The sequence below is a fragment of the Schistocerca nitens genome, chromosome 6, assembly GCF_023898315.1.
Source record: "Schistocerca nitens isolate TAMUIC-IGC-003100 chromosome 6, iqSchNite1.1, whole genome shotgun sequence".
Taxonomy (NCBI): Eukaryota; Metazoa; Arthropoda; class Insecta; order Orthoptera; family Acrididae; genus Schistocerca; species Schistocerca nitens.
The window spans coordinates 125,500,806-125,528,134 of record NC_064619.1 but is presented as its reverse complement, the minus strand read 5'-3'; the positions used below and the strand labels follow the sequence as shown (position 1 = coordinate 125,528,134).

General features: G+C 42.5%; 1 protein-coding gene across 1 annotated transcript in view; it reads left to right on the top strand.

The window, feature by feature from the left end:
- The window catches only part of LOC126263751 (NFX1-type zinc finger-containing protein 1-like), a 272,319-nt gene that overhangs the window by 13,084 nt on the left and 231,906 nt on the right, over positions 1-27,329 (top strand). The window lies entirely within an intron of this gene.

Here is a 27,329-nt window from a genome sequence, read left to right as displayed (position 1 = left end):
AATTGCAGTGGCACCCACACCACCACCACCTACAAGCTCTGCATCTGCCGATTAGGTGGAGATTCTGGCGTCTGCTGAGGACCTAGATCTCGCTGGACCCTCAGACACAATGGATATAGACTGCTCAGGCAATAAGATGGTGGCAGCAGGTGACCCTGAAGCGTAAACTGCCTCATTGACTGTTCCATGCCTTCCCAGTCTCAAGATGACGCCATCCTCCAGTGGAATTGTGACATTTTTTTCCACCATCTGGCTGAGCTACAGCAACTGTTAAGCTTTATACCTGCTTTTTGCGTTGCCCTCCAGGAAACCTGGTTCCCAGCAATGCGGACCCCTGCCCTCTGCAGCTATAATGGATATTACAGGAACCATAGCGACTATAATCGAGTGTCAGATGGAGTTTGCGTTTACGTTCTAAACTCAGTCTGTAGTGACACTGTGCCCCTTCAAACCCCTCTTGAAACTGTGGCTGTCAGAATAAGGATGACACAGGAAATAACTGTCTGCAATGTATATCTTCCTCCAGATGGTGCAGTACCCCTGAATGTGTTAGCTGCACTGATTGATCAATTCCTTTAACCTTTCCTACCTTTGGGAGATTTTAACACTCATAACCCCTTGTGGGGTGGCACCGTGCTTACTGGCCCAGGCAGAGATGTCGAAACTTTACTGTCTCAGTTCGACCTCTGTCTCGTAAATACTTGGGCCACCACACATTTCAGTGTGGCTTATGATAGTTACTCCGCCATTGATTTATCAATTTGCAGCCCAGGACTTGTCGCATCTATCCACTGGAAAGCACATGACGACCTGTGTGGTAGTGACCATTTCCCCATCTTCCTGCCACTGCCCCTCCATCAGGCCCATGGATGCCTGCCCAGATAGGCTTTAAACAAGGCGGACTGGGAAACTTTCACCTCTGCTGTCACTGTTGAGTATCCCCCACACGGGAATGTCAATGTGATGGTTGTGCAGGTGTCTACAACAATCCTTCCTGTGGCAGAAAATGCAATCACTCGCTCTTTCGGGTGCCCACAGCAAAAGGCAGTCCCTTGTGGTTGCCGGAAGTCACTGAAGCAATTAAGGAGCGTCGGCGAGCTCTACAGCGGCATAAGCGGCACCCTTCCCTGGAGCACCTCGTAGCCTTTAAACGGCTCCATGCCCGCTTTCACCAACTTATCAAACGACGGAAACAAGTGTTGGGAGAGATACATCTTGACCATTGAGTGCTGTACATCACCTTCCCAAGTCTGGGCGAGGGTCAAACGTGTTTTCAGGTTCCAGCCCTCTACATGTGATCCCAGTGTTAACATAAATGGCATGTTATCTACCGACTCAAACTCAATTGCCGAGCACTTGCTGAGCACTTTGCTCGAGCCTCTGCATCTGAGAATTATTCCCAGCCTTTCGCACTCTCAAATGGCGGCTGGAACAGAAAGTCCTCTTGTTCAATACACACCATAGTGAATCCTATAACTACCCATTTACAGAGTGAGAGCTCCTCAGTGTCCTTGCACATTGCCCCAATGCTGCTCCTGGGCCAGATCGGATCCACAGTCGGATGATTAAACATCTCTCATCTGACTACAAGCAACATCTCCTCGTCATCTTCAACCGGCCCTGGTGCGATGGTGGCTTTCCATTGCAATGGCAGGAGAGCACCATCATTCTGTTGCTCAAACCCCGTAAAAACCTGCTTGATGTGGATAGCTATCACCAATCAGGCTCACCAACGTTCTTTGTAAGTTGCTGGAACGTATAGTGTGTCAGCAGTTGGGTTGGGTCCTGGAGTCACATGGCCTATTATACGAGTGGGGTCTCAAAGGCCAAAATTTCCTGTTGCTTCGTACTTTCTGTGTCCAAGTTGGTGCCTACGATAGTCCCCCCATATCCAGGAGAATGGTGTCCCACTGGGCTCTGTGTTGAATGTATCTCTATTTCTAGTGGCCATTAATGGTCTAGCAGCAGCTGTAGGGCCGTCTGTCTCACCTTCTCTGTATGCAGACGACTTCTGCATTTCGTACTGCTCCTCCAGTACTGGTGTTGCTGAGCAGCGTGTACAGGGAGCCATCCACAAGGCGCAATCATGGGCTCTTGCTGAGCGGCGTGTACAGGGAGCCATCCACAAGGCGCAGTCATGGGCTCTAGCCCACAGTTTTCAGTTTTCGGGGCAAAGTCGTGTGTTACACACTTCTGTTGGTGTCGTGCCGTTTATCCGGACCCGGAACTTTACCTTAATGATGATCCACTCACTATAGTGGCGACGTATCGATTCTTAGGACTGGTTTTTGATGCCCGATTGACTTTGCTACCTCACCTTCGTCAGCTTAAGTGGAAATGCTGGCAGCTCCTCAGTGCTCTACACTGCCTGAGCAACACCAACTGGGGTGCAGATCGCTCTTCACTGCTGCAACTTTATGGAGCCCTTGTTCAATCCCGCCTTAACTATGGGCGTGTGGTTTATGGTTTGGCGGCGCCCTCAGTGTTGCATTTACCCGACCCAGTGCACCACTGTGGCGTTCGCCTAGCGACAGGAGCTTTTAGGATGAGTCTGGTGACCAGAGTCCTGGCGGAGGCCGAAGTCCCTCCATTGCATGTTAGGTGTGCACAACTGCTGGCCAGTTTTGTTGCACACATTCGTAGTTCTCCTGAACATCCGAATTTCCGTCTCCTTTTCCCACCCACGGCGCTTCATCTCCTGCATCAGTGGCCCAGTTCAGGGCCTCCATTTGCAGTTCGTGTCCGATCCCTTCTTTCCGAACTGGAGTCCTTGCCTTTACCTCCTATACTTGAGGTCCATTCATTTACACCTTCAAGGTGTACACCTAGACCACGGCTTCGTCTGGACCTTTCACATGGCCTTATGACTCAATTAACCCTGTGGCTCTCCGCTGCCACTTCCTCTCGATTCTTGACGTGTACCGCGGCCATGAAGTGGTTTACACTGACGTCTCGATGGCTGATGATCACGTTGGCTTCGCATATGTCCATGGAGGACATATTGAACGGCATTTCTTGCCCAGTGGCTGCAGTGTTTTCACTGTCGAGCTGGTGGCTCTATCTCGTGCTCTTGAGAATATCTGTTTGTGCCCTGGTGAGTCGTTTCTTCTGTGTACTGACTCTTTAAGCCACCTACAAGCTATCGACCAGTGCTACCCTCATCATCCTTTGGTAGCGACCATCCAGGAGTCCATCTATGCCCTGGAATGGTCCACTTGTTCAGTGGTGTTTGTCTGGACCCCAGGTCAAGTTGGAACCCCAGGCAATGAACTTGCCAATAGGCTGACCAAACAGGCTATGCGGAAACTGCTTATGGAGATCGGCTTCTCTGCAACTGATCTGCGTTTAATACTACATCGCAAGGTTTTTGCAGCTTTGGGAGACTGAATGGCATAACCTCAGCACTCACAACAAACTGCGTGCCATTAAGGAGACTAAGATTGTGTGGAAGACCTCCACATGGGCCTCTCACAGGGACTCTGTGGTTCTCTGCTGGCTCCGCATTGGCCACGCTGGGATGACAGACGGCTACCAACTGCGCCGTGATGACCCACCTCAGTGTTGGTGCGGTGCCTGGCTGACAGTGGTCCATATCTTGGTGAGCTGTCCTTCTTTGGCTGCCCTGCGATGGACTCAGTTACGCGGCTCGTTGCCATTAATTTTAGCTGACAATGCCTCATTGGCTAATTTAGTTTTACGTTTTATACGAGATGGTGGGTTTTATCATTCTGTATAAGTTTTTGCGCATGTCCATTGTCCCTTTGTGTTCTCTACTCTAATGTTTTTAGGCTGGGTGTTTTAATGTGTTGCTGAGTGGCTGGCTTTTCCGTTTTATTCTCGTGGTCTACATGTTTCTTGCTTCACTTTGTGCTTTTCTTTTTTGTCCAAAGTAGTGTTGGTTGTCGTGTCGTTCTTCTGGTTCTTCCATTCTCCTGTTATTGTGCTGTACATCTCCTTTCTTTTCTTCATGCCCTTGTGTAATTATTTTACCAGGAACAAGGAACCGATGACTCTCAGATTCCCCCCCCCCCCCCCCCCCTCCCCCTCCTCTAAACAAACAAACCAACCAACCAACCAATGTGCCGGCAAGTTTCAACATCATACGTAATTTGGCACATAAATATCTTACAAATCTAAATGTAAATACATTTGGGAAAATGGTAAAGCTGGAGGGTAACATGTTGACATCAGCTAGTAGTTATAAAAATTGTCATTAAGGATCCAGTAAGTTCCAGATAAACCTGGTTAGTATGTTTTTACTGTAGAGTTTAGCTCCAGTTTGAAGTATCGTTTATTATGCAGGGCCACTGGGTTCTAATTTTTTTCCATTTAATATTTGTGAGTAATATTCTGGAGCTTTAAAGCTAACTTTTGACAGTTTTGACCATGCATCCCCCTAGGGCTCACCACTCTTCGGTGAGCACATGCTTGGCTACTATGGGTCCCGAACCTTTGCAGCATTACTTCCTCTTTCTGTGCTGCGAACCCCACTAGGGGGCTCACCACTCATCGTGAGCACATGCTTGGCTACAACGGTCCCCCAGCCTTTGCAGCATTACTTACTCTTTCTGTGCTGCAAACCTACAATTAGACTATCACTTTCTCTGACTTTTCATCAGATTGTCCTTTTGGTGCAGATTTGGCTTGGACTTGGTTCACAATTTTGGTCTTGATTTCTAGTTTCACTTCTGGCTGTATCTTCACCGTCTATGAATGATTATATGGTTCCTATCATTTGGTTTGCCCTGCTATCTTGTCCGAATTTTTCAGAAGTGCGTGCTGTGCAGGGAAGGTCACCAGCTGTGGTGTATACTCCGCCTGTGTGCCCTTCAACCCTATCACACTTCCTTCCTGTTGTAGTACACCCAAAACTGAGCACAACAGCCATCCCATTGTGAGGTTGTCATCGAATACCTGCACAATGGTGGCCCTCTGACCACACAGGGATCTTACAGGGATCTTACTGCTGGTGTCTGCACTGCACACTCCAAACGTATGCCATAGAGTGTGTGCCCATCATCACTGGGGCCCAGGGACCCTCGGCAACAGATTTCTGGCCAGGTAGCTGTTGCTGTGGCTGGGTGGTGCCCGTGAGGACAGTCTTGTTTGGAGTGAGTGGCATTGAGGTGGATATTTCGTGTAGGAAGTGACATAAGCTCCCTCCTGATGGTGGTCAATCAGCCACAACAGTCTCTTCAGATGGAAAGGTCATATACAGTTCAACAAACTAGGCCCCAATGCGTTCCTTTCCCTTGCCACATCGTGAGACGAATGCAGAAGCAAAAATATTTCCCCAATGCCTGCTCTGTACCAGGACTGACAAGGACACCTCTTTGGTGACAAAGCCCTAATTTTTGTTGGAAACATCGAGGAAATGCAGGCATCTGTTAAGATGAAGAGCGGTTCCCTCCTCATTAAAATGCCATCTCCTGCCCAGTCACAAGGCACTGCTCTCTTATGAGAAGTTGGGTGACATTCCTGTGACAGTCACTCCCCACAAGAGTCTCAGTGTGGTCCAGGGTGTTATCTTTCACTGTGATCTTCTGCAATCTGATGATGTGCTTCGGCCCATCTTAGAGCGATGGGCTATGCACCTCATTTATCGTGTGCATAGGGGGCCAAGGAATAACAGACTTGCTACTGGGGTCTTCATCTTGGCTTTCTAGGGTGATACGTAGCCTGAGAAGTTAAGGGTGATTGTCTACCGGTGTGAAACGCTACGTTCTTCCTCCTCTGAGATGCATTAAGTGTGTGAAATTTGTATGTATGTCTTTCCGTTGCACCGCCGCCTGTGTTCGGAGTTGAACGTTCCTTGTGCCCCTCTCCCCATCTGTGTAAACTGCAGTGAGCTCCTTTTTCTCTGCTCAGCATATTGCTCCGTTTTTAAGTGTGAGAAGGAAATCCAAGATTATCGGACCCTGGACAAACTCACATATCTAGAGACCAGAAAAAAGTTTGAGTATCTAAATCCCAGACAAATAATATGATCTTATGCTATAGCTGCAAAGTCGTTGCCTTCTCTTCTTATGTCTCTTACTGTGGGCCCTTCTTCTGCTTGCACCGCACCCACTTCCGGAGCATTGGCTCCCCACCTAGCGGGGACATCAGTCCGTATCCCCCAGCCTGAGGCACCTCATCCTCCTGCTTCTCTAGCTAGGAAGAGGTCCCTTGTGACTCTACCTTCCACAGTTCGTGCTGCTCCACAGCCAGATGCCAGCCGATGGCCAAAAGAACAACAGCTGCTGGGTGTCGAACTTCTCATTCCTCCTCTGTACCTGAAACCAATTCAGGGAAATGTTCTCAGTCCTTGTCTTCAAAGGAGAAGAAGGCCAAAAAGAAGTCCTGTAAAGCAAAGGAAACTCCAGTGGCCCCCACACAACTGGACGCTGCGTGTACTCCTGTTGTGCCTGAGGTGGAGAGCTGAGTGGTCCCTGAGGGACCAGATCTCCCGAGGCAATGTCTCACAGAACCTGTGTCAGTGGATCCCCTGACATCTCAGCCGGTGGCAGTACATGATCTTGTGTTATAACCTGCGCCCCTCGTCCCGGTCGCTTTGTATCCGCACGCTATTCAGATAGTCTCATTCTCCAGTGGAATTGTAACAGATTTTTTCAGTGCCTGGCTGAGCTATGGCTGCTTTTAAGCACATAAATTTCATTATGTGTTGCCAACCAGGAAACAGGGTTTTCAGCAACTGGGTCTCCTACCCTTCGTGGCTACTGAGATTATTTTAAGAATCAAACTGACCATGGGAGGTGGAGTTTGTACATATGTGCTGGACTCTATATACAGTGATCTTGTGCCTCTTGATATTCCATTGGAGAGTGTGGCTGTTTGGGTACGGGCACTATACACAGTGACCTTGTGCCTCTTGATATTCCATTGGAGAGTGTGGCTGTTTGGGTCCAGGCACAGCAGAATTTTACGATCTGTAATGTTTATTTACGTCCGGATGATGATGATGTGTCCCACGGTGTACTATCTGCTTAACTCTCTCTCAGACCCCCACCATTCTTAATCATTGGTGACTTCAATGCCCATAACCTATTGTGGGATAAAACGGTGAACACTGGCTGTGGTAGACATTAAAACTTTACTGGCACAACTTGATCTTTGCCTATTGAATCTGGTGCCCCCAAACACTTTAGTGGGCACATGGCCACTGGTCTCGCCTTTTGTGGTCCTGGACTTTTACCAGCTATCCACTGGAGGGCCCCAATGAGAAATGTGGTTCTGACTGCTTCCTGAGCTTCCTGTCCCTCCCTCAGCATTGCTTCCCTGGATACCCAAATGGGTTCTCCATAATCCTGACCGGGATGGATTCATCTCTGCTCTCCATCACAAGGCAGTATCAATGTGGCTGTTGAGCATACAATGGCATCCATTCTTTTGGAGCCAACCAGGCCATCCCCCCTTCCTCGGGATCCCGCTGTCAGAAGACAGTACCCAGGTGGACCCCAGATATTGCTGCAGCCATTACAGGTTGTAGGTGGGCTCTCCCACACCATAAGTGGCACCTTTCACTGGAGTACTTCATTGCTTTTAAACAGCTTTGTGCCCATGTCTGCTACCACATAAAATGACAAAAGCAAGAATCCTGGGAATGGTATGTTTCCACCATGGGATTATGTACTTCTCCATCACAGGTATGGGCAAAGATCAGACAATTCTATGATTTTCAGTCCCTGCTGGTGCGCACCATTTATACTTATACAGACACTGTCACCGAGAATTTTGTTTAGCATTATGCTCGTGCATCTGTGTTTGGGAACTGCCAGCCCACCTTTTGGCTCATAAAACAGCAGGAGGAGCAAATGCACTTATCTTTTGCTACCCACCACCTGGAGCCATATAATGCTCCATTCAGTGAATGGGAACTACCCTGTGTCCTAGCCCACTGTCCACGTATGGTCCCAGGGCGAGACTGCATGTACAACCAAATGCTGAAACATCTCTCAGTGGATTGTCAGTGTCACATCCTTCCCCTCTTTAACCGTATCTGGAATGAGGGTGACTGCCCATCTAAGTAGTGAGAAAGTGCAATAGTTCTGATACTGAAACTGGGTAAGAACAGTAAGATGGACAGCTACTGCTCAATCAGCCTCACCAATGTTCTCTGTAAGTTGCTTGAACGTATGGTGAGCAAGCGACTGTGTTGGATCCTTGAGTCTTGGGACTTTCTGGCTGCATCTCAGACAGTTTTCGCAAAGGCCGCTACACTGTTGAAAATTTCGCTCACTTGGAGTACACCATCTGGATGGCCTTTGCACATCATCAGCATCTCACTGCTGTCTTTTTTGGCCTAAAGAGGGCTTGTGACACGACATGATGTCACCACTTCCTTTCTATGTTACGTGAGTGGGGTCACTGGGGTCCGCTACCAATTTTTGTGAAGTATTCTGTCGCACCATACGTTCTGAGTTCAAGTGGGCACTACACTCAGTACCCCATATCCAGGAGACTGGGCTACCGAAGGGCTCACTTGCAGTACACCATCTGGATGGCCTTTGCACCTCGTCAACATCTCACTGCTGTCTTTTTTGACCTACAGAAGGCTTATGACACGACATGATCCCCCTCTTTCTGGTGGCCACCCATGGTCTAGCGGTGGCTGTGAGGTCTTCGGTATTGTCCTCCTTATATGCTAACAATTTTTGCTTTTATTATCGCTCCTCCAGTACGGTTGCTGCTGAGCATCGCCTATAGGATGCAATATGAAAGGTGGAGTCACGGACTCTCACCCATGGCTTTCTGTTTTCAGCCACCCAGACTCATGTTGTGCACAACTGTCATCATCGTACTGCCCACCCACACCCAGATCTTTATCTAGAAAATCAGTTACTTCTTGTATTGAGACACACCACTTTCTGGGACTAGTTTTCATTTTCCAGCTGAGGTGGCTTCCCCACCTCGCCAACTTAAGTGAAAGTGCAGGCAACACCTCAATAAACTTCACTGCCTCAGTAACACTAGCTAGGTTGCAGATCACCCTTTTGTGCCTCTACAAAGCTCCGATTCTTTCCTGTCTTGATTATGGGAGTCTTGCATATGTTTTAGAATCACCCTCAGCATTGCGGATACTAGACCACATTCATCGTTGTGGGGTTTGACTTTTGACAAGAGCCTTCTGAACTGACCTGTGAACAGCCTACTAGTCAAGACTGAAGTCCATCCATTACCTGTCAGGCTGAATTACGCTATACGCCTTTGTAGCTTCCCTGAGCATCCCAACTACTGTGTCCTCTTTCCTGGGAGGGAGCTTCACCTCTCACAAGGGTAAGCTAGAACAGGGTTTACAATTGCTGAATGCCTCCAGTGTCCTTGTTTGGAACTGCAACTTCCTCCACTGTCGGCTCTGGTCAGGGAGACACCACATCTGCCCCCACGGCTCTAGCCCCGACTTCAAGATTTGCCTCGGAAGTCTCCTCTTTGGTCAAAAAGATTCTGTTGACCCCACGATTTTTTGCCGCCTGTTCTTGGCTGTCCTTGAGAAATATCCGGTTTGGGAAGCGGTATTCACCGATGGCTCAACAGTCGACAGACAAACAGCTTTGCGTACACACATGCACAGTGTAGTGAACTTCACTCTCTTACAGGTGGCTGCAATGTCTTCACTGCAGAATTGATGGATATTAAATTAGCCCAAGGCCATGTTCGTTCTTGCACTGGCAAGAGCATCCTACTCTGTAGTGAATCCCTTAGCAGGCTTCAGGCTAAAGACTGGTGCTGCTCTCCTCACCTACTGGTTACGGCTATCCAGGATCTTCTCTCAGACCTCCATGAAGCTTCTTGGCCAGTGGTTTTCACTTGGACCCACAGCAGGAAATGAATGAGCTGACCAGTTAGCTAAACTAGGCACCAGGAAGCCTATTCTCGAACTGGTGGCCCCAGAACCCGACCTTCGGTCATTTGCACCTTTTTGATTGCTGGAAATGTGGAACTGAGAATGGGGTGCCCTGATTTCCTCAAAAAAAGGAGTACAATTAATGACACCATGACCACGAGGAAGTCTTCCCCGCATGCTTCTCGCAGGGAATCTTGTCATCCTCTGTAGACTCCTCATTGGCCATACTTGGCTGACCCACGGCCACATTCTCAGATGTGAGGATCCCCCTCACTGTCGATACGAAGCCCACCCGATGGTGGCCCAGTTACTCATAGACTGCCCTAATTTGGCTGCTTAGAGGCGACATTTCGATCTTCGTGGTGGGCAAAATGTAACACCTGGTCAGCCAAGTTGGTGTCATCTGCTAGCATCAGAGGGCACCAAGCTTTTGACTTCCATGTCTCTGGTGGCTCCATCCATGTCTTTGTCAATATCAAGCCCGCTAACCACCGACAGTACTTGCTTGTTGACAGCTGTCATCTCTTCCAGTGTTCCCATATGGTCTGGTTGTGGTGACAGGCCCATATGGTCTGGTTGTGGTGGCACCACCTGCTTTTATTTTCTCATTTCGTTTGCCCTCAGTTTCAATGTACTGCATTGCTACACTGGCCAAAAATGTGGTTTGTGGATTCTGTCACTGACTGCTTTAAATGATGTAGCTGACATATGCACAGTTACATTTTACAGTACTTTAATTTCACTGATCACAACCCCCCAATAATACATAGTTGTATGGCCAGTGCACTGTTCTTTAACTTTTGATAAGACTCATCAATAGTTAGCAGGCGAAACTCCACATACTGCTACAATATTTTCCTGTTGAACATCTACGAGCAGTAAAACCTAACCACAAAGTTCACAGTTCTTGAACATTAATCAGGTAGATATGGAGCAGACACTGTCACTGTTTTTACACACAGCCAAATTTTTTTACACTTGATCCACAGTTAATCTGAAGCATTGTTGTTGTTCTAACCAGCACAGGTTACTCGTCTGAAATTCGGCCATGAACTGACTGTCTCGTGATAAAAAATCGGGCCCTTATGCATCTTCACAGTAATCCGTACTGAAACTACACATTGTTCTCAGTTAAATTTACAGAAATTACAATTAAAATTTGACTCGTTAAATTAACTGAACACTTTGAAAGGTTCGTTCCTTTTAACAGTTTCTCCTACTACAAGGGTTAAGCTGAATTATTTGTTTAAATCATGAAATTAAACCAATATAGTTATGTAAACAATACTCCTGACAAAACTGTTAATTACTTTGGAATTAATTAAGGGCTGGCTTTGCTAACATGTTTTCGAATAGAGCCAAATAGATACTTTAATATTACTAGCATTTCATCTTCCAAATGTTTACAATTATTACAGAACTTATTTGTTTATACATCAACAGTAGAATTTAAGTTACGAAACAATCACTGATTTTGTGCTATAACAAAAGATACTAACTAGGAATAGCCAAAATAAATTAGAAAATAAATTACATGCATAAAACTAAACACAAAATTAGATCTGGTGTTATTTACCTTAAAACTGAGGGCCAATCTTTCTCTTTTATGAAAATGCAGATTATGCTCACGTATGTTTATAGTAATTACTCAAAAGTAACAAAATGAATTTAAGGAGGCAGATGGCAAAACAAGAGGTGAATTCAAATTATCCCAGCTTTCTTCGTCACTTACCTGCAGTGATGAAAATTTCTGCACCCAGTACGCTGAGGATCTCCCGAAGGTCTTCACAGACAGGCATTATCACCAAAACATAGTCCACAAGCAGATCTCCTGCACCACATCCTCACACACGCCAAATCTAACTGCAAAGGAGCATCTCCCCATCATCCAATATAATTCTGGACTGGAGCCACAGAATCATTTCTTTTGCTATGCCCTCGATTATTTTTTATTCTGCCCCAAATGAGAGGCATCCTACCCACAGTCCTTCTCAACTCTCCTAAATTGGTATTATGCCACCCACCCAGCTTTCACAACATCCTATGCTGCTCCCACTGCCCACACACTGCAGTGTTGCCATATCTCTATTTAAGACCCAGGTGCAGGAGCTGCCCAATTCACCCACCCAGGACATTCTAGTCTAGTCCTATCAGAGGCAGTGCCACTAGTATAAGCAGCCATATCTTGTACCGGCTCTGCTGCAATTTCTGCACAGCATTGTGTGTGTCCATGACTGCCAACTGGCTGTCCATACAAATAAATGGCTACTGCTATGCTGTGGCCAAGAGCAGAGTTGACAACCCAGTGATGGAGCACACCAATGAGCAACACGTGCTAGAGTTAATATAGCTGCACATACCTGTGTGTGTGTGTGTGTGTGTGTGTGTGTGTGTTTGGGCCCCCTAGACACTTTTAGAGCTGAATCTGCGTACAGGCTTGGGTATGACTCCAAATGAACATTAATTCATTCTCACATTATGTTCCATAAATCTCACCTTGAAGAAGAGCCTCAAAGGATGTAAAATGATTCCCATTATATTTTAACAGGTAGAAGCAGCTGCAGCAAACTATTTCTGTAAAACATAGTCAAGCAGCCACTGCAGACGACTTCTGTAAAACGTAGTTGTACTAACAATAAATTATGATTGCTGCTAATCAACTCAGCATGTCAGTTACATGAAATTACTTTTAGATTATTGTATGAATCCATGATGAACACACACTAATGACCACATACTAAATATCATACTAGTCCACCATGGGAATTGCATTTGTGCAATATGTCGATACTGCTTGGCGTGGATGTAACAAGTTGTTGGTTGGTTTCTGGATGTATTTGGCACCAGATGTCTAGGCACAGATCATGTTACTCACGTAAATTATGAGTCAGTAGTTTGTGGGTGCAGAGCTGTTGCCTGGTAGTGTCCCATAGGTGTTCGGTCAGGTTTTATATCAGGCAAAGTTGGTGAGTTGACTGCTGTGCACCTCAAATCACTGTAGTACAATTATGGCCTTGAGACATTGATAATTAGTTTGCTGGAAGGTGCGATTACTGTCAGGGAAGATGCCAAGCATGAAGGATGCAAGTGATCTGCAGTAATGTTCCGATAGTCACAGCTATGATGTTGCTATAGATTACTGCAACATATTGCATGGAAGCCCAGGTTAATGTTCTCCCAAGACACAATACTGCCCCTACTGGGCTCTGCCTGTGGTGTTATGAATGTTTTGAGTAGTGTACAGTGGCATATCTGGACGTGGCCATTGACCTGGTGTAACGAGAAATGTGATTCATCCAACCAGGCAATATGTTCCCATTGATCCATGCTCTAGTCCTAATCATCCCAAGCTCACCACAATCTTAATTGACAGTGTTTTTGGGTGCTGAAGGATAGTGTGGTATTGTTGCACAATCAATACCACACAGGGGGCCATCATCAACGAAGACTCCGAAGTTGGTAGCACAAGTGCAGCAGCTGTCCACCAATGGGTGCAACTGCAATGGGCACCATCCAACAAAGAGCGACACCAGACCAACGCCCCCTGTGCAGCAGCACCACCAGGGTTCAAGACTTGGACCACGTGTAGAGGCAGTATCTGCGATGGGGGTTCCAGTTGCTCGCCAGTGACACCCCAGTTATTCTTCGGGGCTCAGCAAGTGTAGTCCACGGTTATGCCAGTGGAGCCACTTCGCAGTACAGTGACATACATCGCTATTCGATGTTTATCTCACCTCACAGATTTCAAGTCACAGCTTGGACAGTTAGCTTCGTGGAACTTCTAACTTTGGTCAGGCACAATAAAACTTGGTACAGAGACTTAAAATTGTGCATCTCAACACTGTCCACTGCACTATACGCGGATCTTCCATGTATAAGTCGAGCATGCTCAATATAACTATTTTACAATGATGTTTGTTGTTCATTCCATGTATGATTTATTGCTCGAGTTTCCATGCACCTTCCTGAACAGAACTGTACTTTTTGCTTGTGTCTACTACTCGGACTCACATCATTTGGCTCCAGTGTTAAGTGCCATAAGGAATAGGTTTCTTCAAGAGTCCCGTGTTCAACAGTGTCTGTTGGTGTGCTCTGTACTCTGTCATCCGATCTACCACAGATTGCTGTGTATATTGGTTTATAGAGCAGGAAAAGCTCCATACTCCACGTTACCTGATGAAATGTGGACATCCAACACAAGTGCCTCCTGTAGGTAGGAGGGTAAAAGAACTGATCTGCAAAATAACGTCAGTCTGCTGCAGAATTCTAGAACATACTCTAAGTTCGATTATAAAAAAGAAAATTTCTGGCAAGAGAAAATTTTTGATCTAGAAATCAATATGAATTTAGAAAGCATTGCTCATGCAAAACTTGACCTTTACTTGCATGACAGTATGTGAACATTGGATGAAGGGCAACAGACAGATTCCATATTCTTTTCTTTCCGGAAAGTGTTTGACATAGTGCCACACTGCAGACTGTATGTGAAGGTCCAAGCTTGTGGAATAGAATCTCAGATATGAGAGTGGCTTGAAGACTTTTTCAACAATAGAAACCAGTATACTTGCTGGGGGGCAAGTGTTCATTGGAGACAAAGGTGTCGTCAAGTGTGCTCCAGTAAAGTGTGACACCACCACTCTTGTTCTGTATGTACTTCAACATTATGCTGGACTAGGTGAACAGCAGTCTGCGACTGTTTGCTGATGATGCTGTAGTGTACAGGAAAGTGTTGTCATTGAGTGAGTGTAGGAAAACACGATAACTTGGATAGAATTTGTATTTAGCATGACGAGTGGCAGCTTTTTCTAAATGTGGAAAAATATAAGGAAGGGGAAACTAAATCAGGTCAGGTTACATGAAGTAGCCAGTGTTCCTATGTAAAAATCAAATCCTTATGCCAAAAGAAACCAATGGAAATTTGCAATGCCTTGTGAAAGGTGCAAGGGACTGGTTTAGTATCATGGTAGTCCGCTTTTTTCCGTGATATTTGGTTTTGCACTGAGGACAACTCAAGAAGTGGATTGCCGTCAACTGCAACAGGCTACACCTCCCAGGTTATTGTTAAAGACATTTTTAGAGAGGTTAGATGAAAAAAAAGAGGAAATTGTATATGTGGCCAGAATATCACTTCAGTTTACAGAATCGTAACTGAAAATTTAAGGGTACGAGTTGTTGCCAGATGGGTTCCACACGGTCTGAGCAAAGAGCAGAAAGCACATTGCAAAAGAATTGCAGAGGAATTGCTTCATTGTTATCAAATAGGAGAACAGATTCTGAAAGGGATTATTGCACTTCATGAAACCTGGATATGAGATGTTGAGCCAGAACTGATGTCTCAATCGCCACACTAGGAAAATTAAGACTCTCCAGATGCCCAAAAAATTCTGCTGCCAGCAGTCAAAAAGGTGAAACTGATTAGGGTCTTTGCGTATGACATGAATGAAGTCATAGTTCAAATAGAGTGCCCCAGGAGGATGTTCATAACAGGCGCATACTACAAGCTGTTTCTGCAAAATATTTTGCACCAGAAAATTCATCAAAGAAGGTCTGACATGCATGCAGCTGGTGACCTCATTTTGCACGATAATTAAAGACCTCATATTGCCTTTAGCAGTGAGAGAAACGCTTGACAAATATGGATGGACAATACTTCCCCACCCAATATACAGTTCTGATATGAGCCCAAGAGACTTCGACTTGTTCCCAAATTGAAGGAGCAACTTCATGGAAAATGTTTTGATACAATTGACGAAACTTTTGGTGAGGTGTCCTGAGTAATCGAGCAACTCAATAGTGTAGGTGCGCTATTCGAAATACAGGAGTTGCCAAAACGTTTGAAGCTGTTGTAATAAAGAATGGAGATCATATGGAAGGCTTGTAACAGTATTGTGTGGAAGGCTTGTAAAGATATTTTGTAAAATAAATTATTTTCTGCAGTTCTATCTTACAGTGTGCAGAACTTTCTAAATGACCATCATAGATGAGTGGGAAATGATTCTGCAATGTTTGAAAGTATTTATGATAGTGTGCTGCCTGACACTGTCATGTCAGTTAAATATGCAGGCATAATGTTGCAAGGCGATATGAAGTGGAAAGAACATGTAAGCTCGATTGCAGGGAAGGCTTTGATTTATTGGGAAAATTCTAGGTCATTGTAGCTCATCAAGAGACTGCATACAGAACACTAGTGTGACCCATTCTGGAGTACAGGGTTATTACAAATGATTGAAGCGATTTCACAGCTCTACAATAACTTTATTATTTGAGATATTTTCACAATGCTTTGCACACACATACAAAAACTCAAAAAGTTTTTTTAGGCATTCACAAACTTTCGATATGTGCCCCTTTAGTGATTCGGCAGACATCAAGCCGATAATCAAGTTCCTCCCATGTCCCTATCAATGAGTTCGAAAGCATCATTGATGCGAGCTCGCAGTTCTGGCACGTTTCTTGGTAGAGGAGGTTTAAACACTGAATCTTTCACATAACCCCACAGAAAGAAATCGCATGGGGTTAAGTCGGGAGAGCGTGGAGGCCATGACATGAGTTGCTGATCATGATCTCCACCATGACCGATCCATCGGTTTTCCAATCTCCTGTTTAAGAAATGCCGAACATCATGATGGAAGTGCGGTGGAGCACCATCCTGTTGAAAGATGAAGTCGGCGCTGCCGGTCTCCAGTTGTGGCATGAGCCAATTTTCCAGCATGTCCAGATACACGTGTCCTGTAACGTTTTTTTCGCAGAAGAAAAAGGGGCCGTAAACTTTAAACCGTGAGATTGCACAAAACACGTTAACTTTTGGTGAATTGCGAATTTGCTGCACGAATGCGTGAGGATTCTCTACCGCCCAGATTCGCACATTGTGTCTGTTCACTTCACCATTAAGAAAAAATGTTCCTTCATCACTGAAAACAAGTTTCGCTCTGAACGCATCCTCTTCCATGAGCTGTTGCAACCGCGCCGAAAATTCAAAGCGTTTGACTTTGCCATCGGGTTTCAGGGCTTGTAGCAATTGTAAACGGTAAGGCTTCTGCTTTAGCCTTTTCCGTAAGATTTTCCAAACCGTCGGCTGTGGTACGTTTAGCTCCCTGCTTGCTTTATTCGTCGACTTCCGCGGGCTACGCGTGAAACTTGCCCGCACGCATTCAACCGTTTCTTCGCTCACTGCAGGCCGACCCGTTGATTGCCCCTTAGAGGCATCCAGAAGCTTTAAACTGCGCATACCATCGCCGAATGGAGTTAGCAGTTGGTGGATCTTAGTTGAACTTCGTCCTGAAGTGTCGTTGCACTGTTATGACTGACTGATGTGAGTGCATTTCGAGCACGACATACGCTTTCTCGGGTCCTGTCGCCATTTTGTCTCACTGCGCTCTCGAGCGCTCTGGCGGCAGAAACCTGAAGTGCGGCTTCAGCCGAACAAAACGTTATGAGTTTTTCTACGTATCTGTAGTGTGTCGTGACCATATGTCAATGAATGGAGCTACAGTTAATTTATGAAATCGCTTCAGTCATTTGTAATAGTCCTGTACTGTTAAGAGGGTGTATGATTTCCAGCATATCAGACTGAAGGAAGACCTCAAAAAAGTGCAGAGGCATGCTGTTAAATTCATTACCAGTAGATTCGATAAACATGCAAGTATCATGGAAATGCTGCATGGACTCAAATGGAAATCCCTGGAGTGCAGAAAACATTCTTTTTGCCAAGCACTATGGAGAAAATTTAGAGAACTAGCATTGGCAACAGATAGCAGAAAGATCGTACTGTCTCCAGCATAACATCTCATATAAACACCGTAAGACAAGGTAACAGCAATGGAGGCTTGTATGGAAGGATATAGACACTTGTTTTTTCCCTCGCTCTATTTGCAAGTGGAACAGGAAAGGGAATGACCAACAGCGGTACAAGGTACCCTCCGCTACACACTATATGGTGGATTGTGAAGTATGCATGTAGATGCAAATATAGACCTTGTCACGTGCATGTGGTTTTACTACCCTTCATCAGCCGTTTTCCTTAGACGCTCATGACAGTAGAACGCGTAACTATTGCCGTCCAGCTTCACCATTTCCAAGATGCTCATTCCTTGGCAGTCGGCTGTAACAATAAGCCCTTCGTCTATATTGCTTATGTCAGTGGATTTACCCATTTGTGACACACATCTGTAGAATGATTCCCTGTTTGTCTCTGGTCCACTTAAATACTTGACATACTGCATGTCATATTTACAATACCAATGTGTGTATCTTCAGTAATATTAGCCACACAAATATCAAAGAATGATGCAAAGAGCACAGCTACACACATTTTGACATTGACCAAGCATTGTATCTCAATAACTGTTTGTTAATATTTTTGTTTACAGGGGATAGTCATAAAATTTTAATTACCACCTCAGAAATATAGTTAACTGATGTAATTATCTTTTTTCATTGATAGTTAAAACTTTATGACCATTGCATCATAAATTTATTTTGTTTGTGAATCATGTCCTATAAGTGTGAATTTTTTGTGGATGTTGGTTTAGTATCCTTAACTTTTTCTAAAAGGTACATTTCAAGTATTCCCTGGCTGTTTGGAAAGCTTTTTATTTTCAGAAGCAGCTGTGGACATTTAACTTTGCTTCCTTGGTATTGAATGTTAGAACTTTTATAGTGGGGCTCAATCTGACTGTAAATCATTAGCAAGTGTGAACAATTTTCTGGAAGACCACTGAATGTCAGTGAACATATTATGGAATGATTTGGAATTACAGTGAACATGGTTCTGGTGGCATACATAATACTTTGTTATTGTTTACCTATCTCCTTCACAATTATTTTTGTCTCTCTCAAACATGCAGTGAACAGATGGTTAGAAATGGTGATCTGAATTTTCTTTTCAAATGAATGAACATTGATTTAAAGTCATTGTGTGTTACCAATCATCATACACAATATGACCCTGCAGCCTTAAATTAGTCATTTCAGGTAGCAGCAAGACAACACTGACTGAAATTCAGGGTGCAGTGTGGCAATATGTGATCACCCTCGTAGTTTGCAAGCCATTGTGTGTAACATTGTACCACCATTAGGAGAACAGAGAACTTTAATTAACAGGGTTACAGTGTAACCCAATTATTCCCCTCTTGGGTTCTTCTTGCTTTCTCTTCCCTGTAACTTATTTTGCAAAATAGATTAGTCTGTGACTTTCAGGTTTGACTCTCCTCTTGTTTCTCCTAATTGTTGACAATAATGTGAGCTGTTTGTGGAAGGAAACCTTAGATTCCACAATACACATAATATACGAAGATACCTTGCACCGTCTCATTCTGTGGACAATTACTCCAGCCAAAAAGCCAACACGGGAACCAAACTGTTGTAGCAACATCACTATATATTCCCTTGTCTTTAGTCTGTTACGCTGGGTTTCTACAGCCATCAATTTCTTATTCCTGCATCTCCCCAGAATCCTTGCATGCAAGTTAGCATTTCTAAACACCAAAGTGGGAAATTCTACTTGGAGACTTCCAAAATGTTTTTATTTTCAGGGTTCTGATAGGTAACAAGTGCTGAGAGTTATGTTCTTCTACCGGTATTGTGCTTAAATTTTTAATCATACTTTGTACTGCTGTGCAGAACAGTCATTACTCAGTGATAGTGCTTATATAAACAGTCAAGAGTACTTTTAAATCTCTTGAAGCTACAAATAAATTTCCATTTCACCCCAATATTTACACTCTATGACTAAAGTAAAAAGTTATCATCATTATACTGAAATACTTAGCAGTATTGACAGTTGTGCAGTAATATGGACCTCAGCAGTTCACATTCCATCACTTCAAACAATGCTGTGTTACTCTGTTACAAATAAATAATAATAAGGAGTTGCTGAATGCTAGAATGATACTCCTATCACACTGTTTAAGAACATTCTGCTACTTCAGAAAGTATGTATGTACTTAGTTGAAGACTAAGCCTATTATTCTGGCATGACACTGACTTTCCACGTAAATAAACAAACAGACTCGAGATGTGTGCTGTCGAACGAACCAGAGCAGTATGGGAGCAGATCTACCTACCAGCAGTTGCCAATCATAGGCGACAATGAGGGAAGTGGCATAGTGCAAGGAAGTTAAATGGCTTTTAAATTTTGTAACTTAAACATAAGCTGGCATGACAGTGTGCAAGTAGTGCGGGGGTGCTGCACGAATTTTTTTAAGTTATAACGTTTTCATCTGTGACCATGACAATGTTGCAGTACACACATATAGTTCTTGAACATAGTACATCACACAAAACAGTTGTTTACCCATTCTGCTTCAGTTGTCAGACTGGAGTTCTCATAAACAAATTACATTATTTTGAGACTCAGTCACATAACAAGAGGAAATTATGCAGACCTGAAGAGGATGGCAGAAGACCGGACAGCCTGGAGAACTACCGTGGCCGGCCGCGGTGGGCGTGCGGTTCTAGGTGCTTCAGTCCAGAACTGCGGGACTGCTACGGTCGCAGGTTCGAATCCTGCCTCAGGCATGGATGTGTGTGATGTCCTTAGGTTAGTTAGGTTTAAGTAGTTCTAAGTGACTGATGACCTAAGATGTTAAGTCCCATAGTGCTCAGAGCCATTTTTAGAACTACCGTGTGAAGACCTGCCTTTTGGCAGAACACATGATGATGATGATGATGATGATGATGAAGTTCGACATTTTCTTCTTTAGCATTGTTCATTAGGATCCATGGAATGTTCTGTTGGGCATATTCCTTTGAGCTGTGGTTGGCAACAAGGTCTTTCTGCTCTTGCTCTTGCTCTTGCTCTGATGTCATATCACTGGCTGCTGCACACAGCGTCACCTGTAACCCAACGAATACCTCAAGCAGAGTGGACACAAAAATAAACAGAGATAAATATCTTTAATACATAAGTGAAACATGAGTTTTCAGAATAACATCATATAACACAAATCAGTACCAGAAATAATGCTACAACTCTACGTGTTTGCTCACTCATACATGTTATCAAGGGAGTAGTAGAAATTTTTGTGTGATTCATGCATATTTCAGAATTTTAAGTCTCAAAATTTCTGCATCCTTTTATCCGCTGCCCTTATGAATGAGTGAGTGTAAGTAATTCTATATTTATAAAATTACATAAACTGTTGCATACTTTATACATTTCTTTTTTCGTGTATACGTGACACCTCTGTTGCTAGATTGACAGTCTATTTACAGAAACAGATCAGAGAATCCTCTTTCAGTGTGACATTAACATAATATTATTCTCTTTTTTATAGCTATAATTAAAGTGTTCACCTTAACAATGTCTCTGTAATGTCTTGCTGATTGAGTTAGTTAAATTATGGTATAGAATAATGACATCTTTGTCAAAAGATCCAGGTCAATTATTACAATTAACTGCTAAGGGGTTCTTGATCCAAATGTCCAGTGTCCTGCAAGTATGTGACAGCTATTTGTTATTGTAGACTGACTAATTGTCTGTGAGAAACTTCAGGAGACCATGAGGGCCTCACACACTAATTATCCATAGGCATACATCTTGGCTAATGAGTGTGAGTAAATTTGCTGCTACTTTTTTCTTATCCTTTTACTCATATAAAGTAGTAATACTATATAAATGCATCTGATATTCACCATATAGACTGTAAGTCAGCTGGTGATATTACACTACCAAACTTACACTTACTGTGGCTGCCCTGTAGAAAATATAAACTTCATAGATGTAGATAATAAAGCAAATATACCCCCTAGAGAACTTATCGTACTAGAGCATGAAACTAAAAAGTTGTATGCAAATTTTAGTTCTGAAAAGTTACCTGAATTCTGAACATTACGTTAAGAAAGGACATTGTTACATTAGAACATGGCTTACATAGGAGAGAGACTCGAGAAGAATTTATGCTTCTTTGCATCTTTTGGTAATACATTGACAAATTGTCCCAACAGCAGTGGCTATGTGAGTTGTTATCCCAAAAAACAGAGTTTCTTGTCATAAGGGATACTTCCTAGTTCCTTACATAAGTACTAAATGATACACTGGTTTCCAGAATGTGAACACACTGTCTGAGCTGTTACTTCCATACATCTCTTATACACAAACCATAAAACACCTCCATCAGAGCTAAACCCTTTTAAAGGTAATAAAGTAGATTAGTTCACTGATCATCCTGAAACTCGCATGTTAAGATTAACCCTGCACCTCCACACCCATGTATATCATGCTGTATCACTCTTATTGCCACCCCTTAGCCAGGGCACATGCATACAGTATTCTCCTACCAACAACAAACATTAGAAATTAAGTGCAAGATTCTCTCTCTCACTATGTGTAAGCGTATGTCGGAGCTTGTCTCATAATCTCCTAAAATGTCAGCTATGCATTATTTTTACCTTTTTCATCTACAAAAAGGCTTATATGTTACCCATCCATATGTCCAGTATGTCTTCAGAAGTTTAAATTGACATTTCCTTTTATGTACATTTTGAAGTTTGTAAATCAACTTGAGCTTCGATTTACTTGGGTACGAACAACTTCATCTCCTGAATACTGTACATCCCTTTCTTCTTCTGAAAAATTGCTTTTGTAGTCACAACTGCCTTAGGATGAGACATACTTATGATAACGAATGGTCCCTCATATAAAGAATAGAATTTCTTTGTTACTTTTGCTTTTTAAACTTAATTTGAGGCTTCTCACCAAAAATGGCGTAATCACAAGGAAAGTGGTCCAGACTGTATAGAGGATTGCTGACAACCTTCCATTTGAATTTCTGCAGGAGTGCCACGACTGTGTTCGCCGTATAAGGCTTTGCATTTTCGTGGAGCAGAACGACCTCACGGGTGAAATTGCCTGGTTGTTTTGATTTGATCGCTTGACGAAGGGTGGTCAAGGTTTGCTAGTAATGCTGGACATTTTTTGTTGTCCCGTGCTGCAGGGAGTGAATCAGAAGGGGGCCATTTTTGGTCCCCTGAAAAAGGCTCTGAGGGGCAAACGATTCACCTCAGACGATGACGCCCAGATGTATGTGCAGAACTGGTTAACATTGCAGTCCCGGGAATTTTGTGAGACAGCCATTCACTGCTTTGTGTCACAGTAGGACAAGTGTCTCAATAACCGGGGTCAATACTGCTAACATACAGGTACTGGTTTCTGTAATTATGCCTCCGGCTCATTTCTTTTTGAACGCCCCTTATATAAGCTTTCGCTACTTTCCATCATTCGCCAAGTCTCAGTTTCTGAAGCAGGAAAACTGCATAATCTCTTCTAATGAAATGTCATATCTTTCTGTATAGTCCACACAAAAGTTAATGTTAATACATACTATGCTGCATTGTAGGTACACATTAAATAGAGAAAACTGTATGTCGTCATTACTGATATTGCCTGTTTGTAAAGAAAATCCATGCGGCTGTTTTTCAATCATGCAGATGTCTCGATGACTCTATGATTGAAGTCTTTATTATGATTCACAAACTTTTTCTTAGTTGCAGGCATTGCCAGTGCCAAAAGCCTGTTCTCTGTCATTGTGTTTCAAAGAAAGGTTTTTATCCTTTTTCATTGTTGAGAAACAATGTTCAGGTTCAACTGTTGGATGAGGTGTTGTTACAATTAACCTCATTAGTTCACTAACTGTGGAAATGTGTCTAGATTCCAGTTGTTGTGTAGTAGATGCTGCAGCATTGCAACAGTACCACTTGCACGTTGAAAACTTTTTCTGCTTTAGAATACTTCTAGCTCTGTTCTCAGTTGCACTTTCGATGACCATGGGTACGTTTCAGCAATAATGTTAAGTTCTCCCACATGAAAATTTGTCAAAAATAGCGAAAATGAGCTCACCTCTAACAATTCTGTCACAAGGTGATTTTGTGAATGAAAATCTTCCATTCTTAAGACTTATTATGGCGTCACAAACTTCCTTCACACCTGCTACTTTATTTTCTGATTTTCTTTTCTTCTGAATTTGTTCTTCTGAAGATGACAAAATTTCTTTAATGGCTGTATTTCTTATTCCTGTAATAACTTCTTCAGTGTCCAGTAATATTGTTTAGCGGTTATTGCTTCAAGATTCCAAGTTGTAGTTTTGTGAAGAGTATGTCTCCATGTGGCATAATCCGGCATAATCCCACAAAAAATGGTGCACTGAATGTGCTTTAATTTATGTAGGGATGTTTTATTTGTGAATTTTTGATGTTTTGGTTTTGGTTTTATTTTTCATAGTTGTAGGTGTTGGGTTTTTTGGTATGAATAGTTGTGGTCAGGGTCACTGGAAATGACCGATTCCAATTTTCGTAGTTCTAGTTGTAACTGTTGGTGTTTAGGTGTCATCACCCATATAGGTCAAGGGAAATATCTGATTTCAATTTTCGTAGTTTTATTTGTAGGTATTAGTGTTTTCGTATCGTCACCTGTGGTAGGCCTATATAGGTCAAGGGACGTATCCGATTTCTGCAGATTTTGTTGATGTAGCGGATTGTAATTTTTTTCTCTTTTCTTTTTGTTCGTCATTTTATCTTTTACGATCATGTTTTTTTTTTAGCTTGTCCTCACTCTAAAACCCCCAATTTCACGCGGTTGTCCTGTTAGTTTGATTGAATTTTTGGATGGAGATTACTGTCTTCTTTATACATATTTTCATGTTTGTTGCCGTGTGTATGTAGTGGCGTCATAGGTGCCATATTGGAGAAGCTTAGAATAGCCATTTTGCATATTGATGATGTCATGGGTCAAAGCAGACAGGTGGAATCTGACACTTCCGTAATCCCTTTAATTTCACAATTTCTCGAGTGAATTGGCATATTTGACGAGTGTGCTACCATCTAATGGGATTTACGCCAGTGGCCAAGTGAATGGAGTGTGGTACCATCTAGTGGGATTGACGTAGACTTGTGATTTAGTGGTAAGGCCTAGCTGTGCACGCCATAACCCGTACATATTGTTTATCTGATCCACATGTATTTGAGCCATAAGGGAATTATATCATGCCAGTTGTGCATGCGCAGAAGTTCCTTAAAATGCACACAAGAAACAGTGTGCTTATGCTTCTGATGCAAAGTTTCGTGGAGTCTAGAGGGATAGCACTGTGGCAAGCATGGTAGATTTAAGTGACATGTATTTCAGATTACAGCATGTAAATTATGTTTAACAGCATTCAAAGAAAAATAGCCAGTAAACCTGCAAAAAGTATCAAAAGTTTTGGTGTTCACGTGCTCATGTGCTCTTACACAGCAGCCGCTGCTGCTTCTAGGGGTGATTAGATTAGATTAGATTAATTATTCATTCCATAGACCCATAAAAGACGGAATCCTCCTAGGTGTGGAACATGTCAGATAAACACATTACAAAAATGTAATTAGAAAAACTTAAGTTTAATTAATTTTAATGATCCTCAGTAAATAAACAGTAAAATTATGTATATGAATTAAATTTAAACTTCTAATATTTACAGGTTTAATACTTAAGTCTGCTTTCATTAAATCCACCATTGAGACATTTGCTAGTTTCTTGGCTATTACAACCAAGCAATGTCAAAAATTAAAGTAAATTATTAATTTCAGTGATCCTCAGTTAAGAACTGTCAGATTATGTACAAGATTTAAAATTAAACTTCCACTATTTACAGACTTAAGACTTGCATCTGCTTTCCATACATCCATGATTCACACAGTAGGTAGTTACTTGGGTGTTACAACCAAGTATTGTCAAAAATTAAAGTATAATAAATTTTAATTAAAATGGTCTACTGCACTTGTTGAGAAACTCGTGGATGGAATAGAAGGAATTGGCCACCAAAAATTCTTTTAAATTATGTTTAAATTGTGCCTTGTCTGAAACTAAACTCTTAAGAGTTGGTAACTTATTGAAAATATGCGTTGCTGAATACTGGACTCCTTTCTGGGCAAGAGTAAGTGATTTTAAATCTTTATGTATATTGTCCTTATTCCTAGTATTGATACTGTGTACTAAACAGTTAGTTAGAAAAAAAGATGTATTATTTACAACAAACTTCATAAAGGAATAAATATACTGAGAAGCTGTGGTTAATATGCCCAATTCTTTGAATAGGTTTCGACATGATGTTCTTGGATTTACACTACTCATTACTCTTATACGCTTCTGTACTCTAAAAATTTTTTCTCTGTGGAGTTACCCCAAAATATGATACCATATGACATAATGGAGTGAAAATAAGCAAAATATGCCAGTTTGTTTATATTTATATCTCCTATGTCTGACATCATTTGCATTGCAAACACAGACTTGTTTAGGCGCTTTAGCAGTTCGTTGGTATGTTGCTCCCAACTGAATTTATTATCAAGTTGTGATCCCAAGAATTTTTCCTCTCAACCTCTCCTGTTTCCATGTCATCATATTTTATACACACGCCAGAAGGAAATCTCTTGGAAGTTCTGAACTGCATATAGTGGGTCTTTTCAAATTTTAATGGCAGTGAATTGGCTGTGAACCACTTATTAACACCAGTAAACATTTGATTAGCTGCCCTTTCTAAATTTATGTTTGATTTACTATTTATTGCAATGTTTGTATCATCTGCAAATAAGACAAACTTGGCATCTGGTAATGTAATAGATGACAGGTCATTAATATACACAAGAAACAGTAGTGGACCTAGTATGGAACCTGGGGGAACACCACATGTAATTTCTTCCCAGTCAGATGATGTCTGATTGCCTACTGCTGAAGTGTTATGTAATGACACCTTTGTTTTCTATTAGTATGGTATGACTGAAACCACTTTGCAGCACTATCAGTGACACCATAATATTGTAATTTACTTAAAAGAATGCTGTGATTCACACAGTCAAATGCCTATTAGTTTTGAGCACTCAAACTTCAGTGGCATATGCCTATGCCATAGCACGCAGAATACGCACTTGAAAATTGGAATTATTTCCTGAAACATACCATGCAACATATAAATAAAAAGAGAATCATGAGTGCCAACAGGGAAAGTTAATTATGATTAAATCTCTTATTATTATTAACCCTATGAATTACAGCCTCAATTTGCATTTAAGACGTAACAACCAGAGCGCAAGTTTCCCGACTACAGTGTTGTAAAATTTTAGTTTCAATTATTTTTGTCCAGGGATAATATTTTACAATGATATTAGACACATCATCACATTTCAAGTTTTATATAGAATAAACAAAATTTCTTACAAATTTAACAATCATACAGAAAAACAAAATTTTGTGAGTAATACTGATTATAGATAATCAACAGTAACCAGACAACGTAGGCACATCAAAAGAGAAAGAAAAAAAATATATATGTAATAATGATAAGTACTAATAGCCTGCATTAATTTACATAACAATTTTGCAGATGTAAGAAAAGCAGATGAAGTTATATGTGTATGTCTTACTGCAGAACAGCACTAAGACATTTATACGAACTGAAAAGCTGTGTTTAAGTCATACTTACACAAAATGCACAATATCAGAATACACAATTTTCCACTT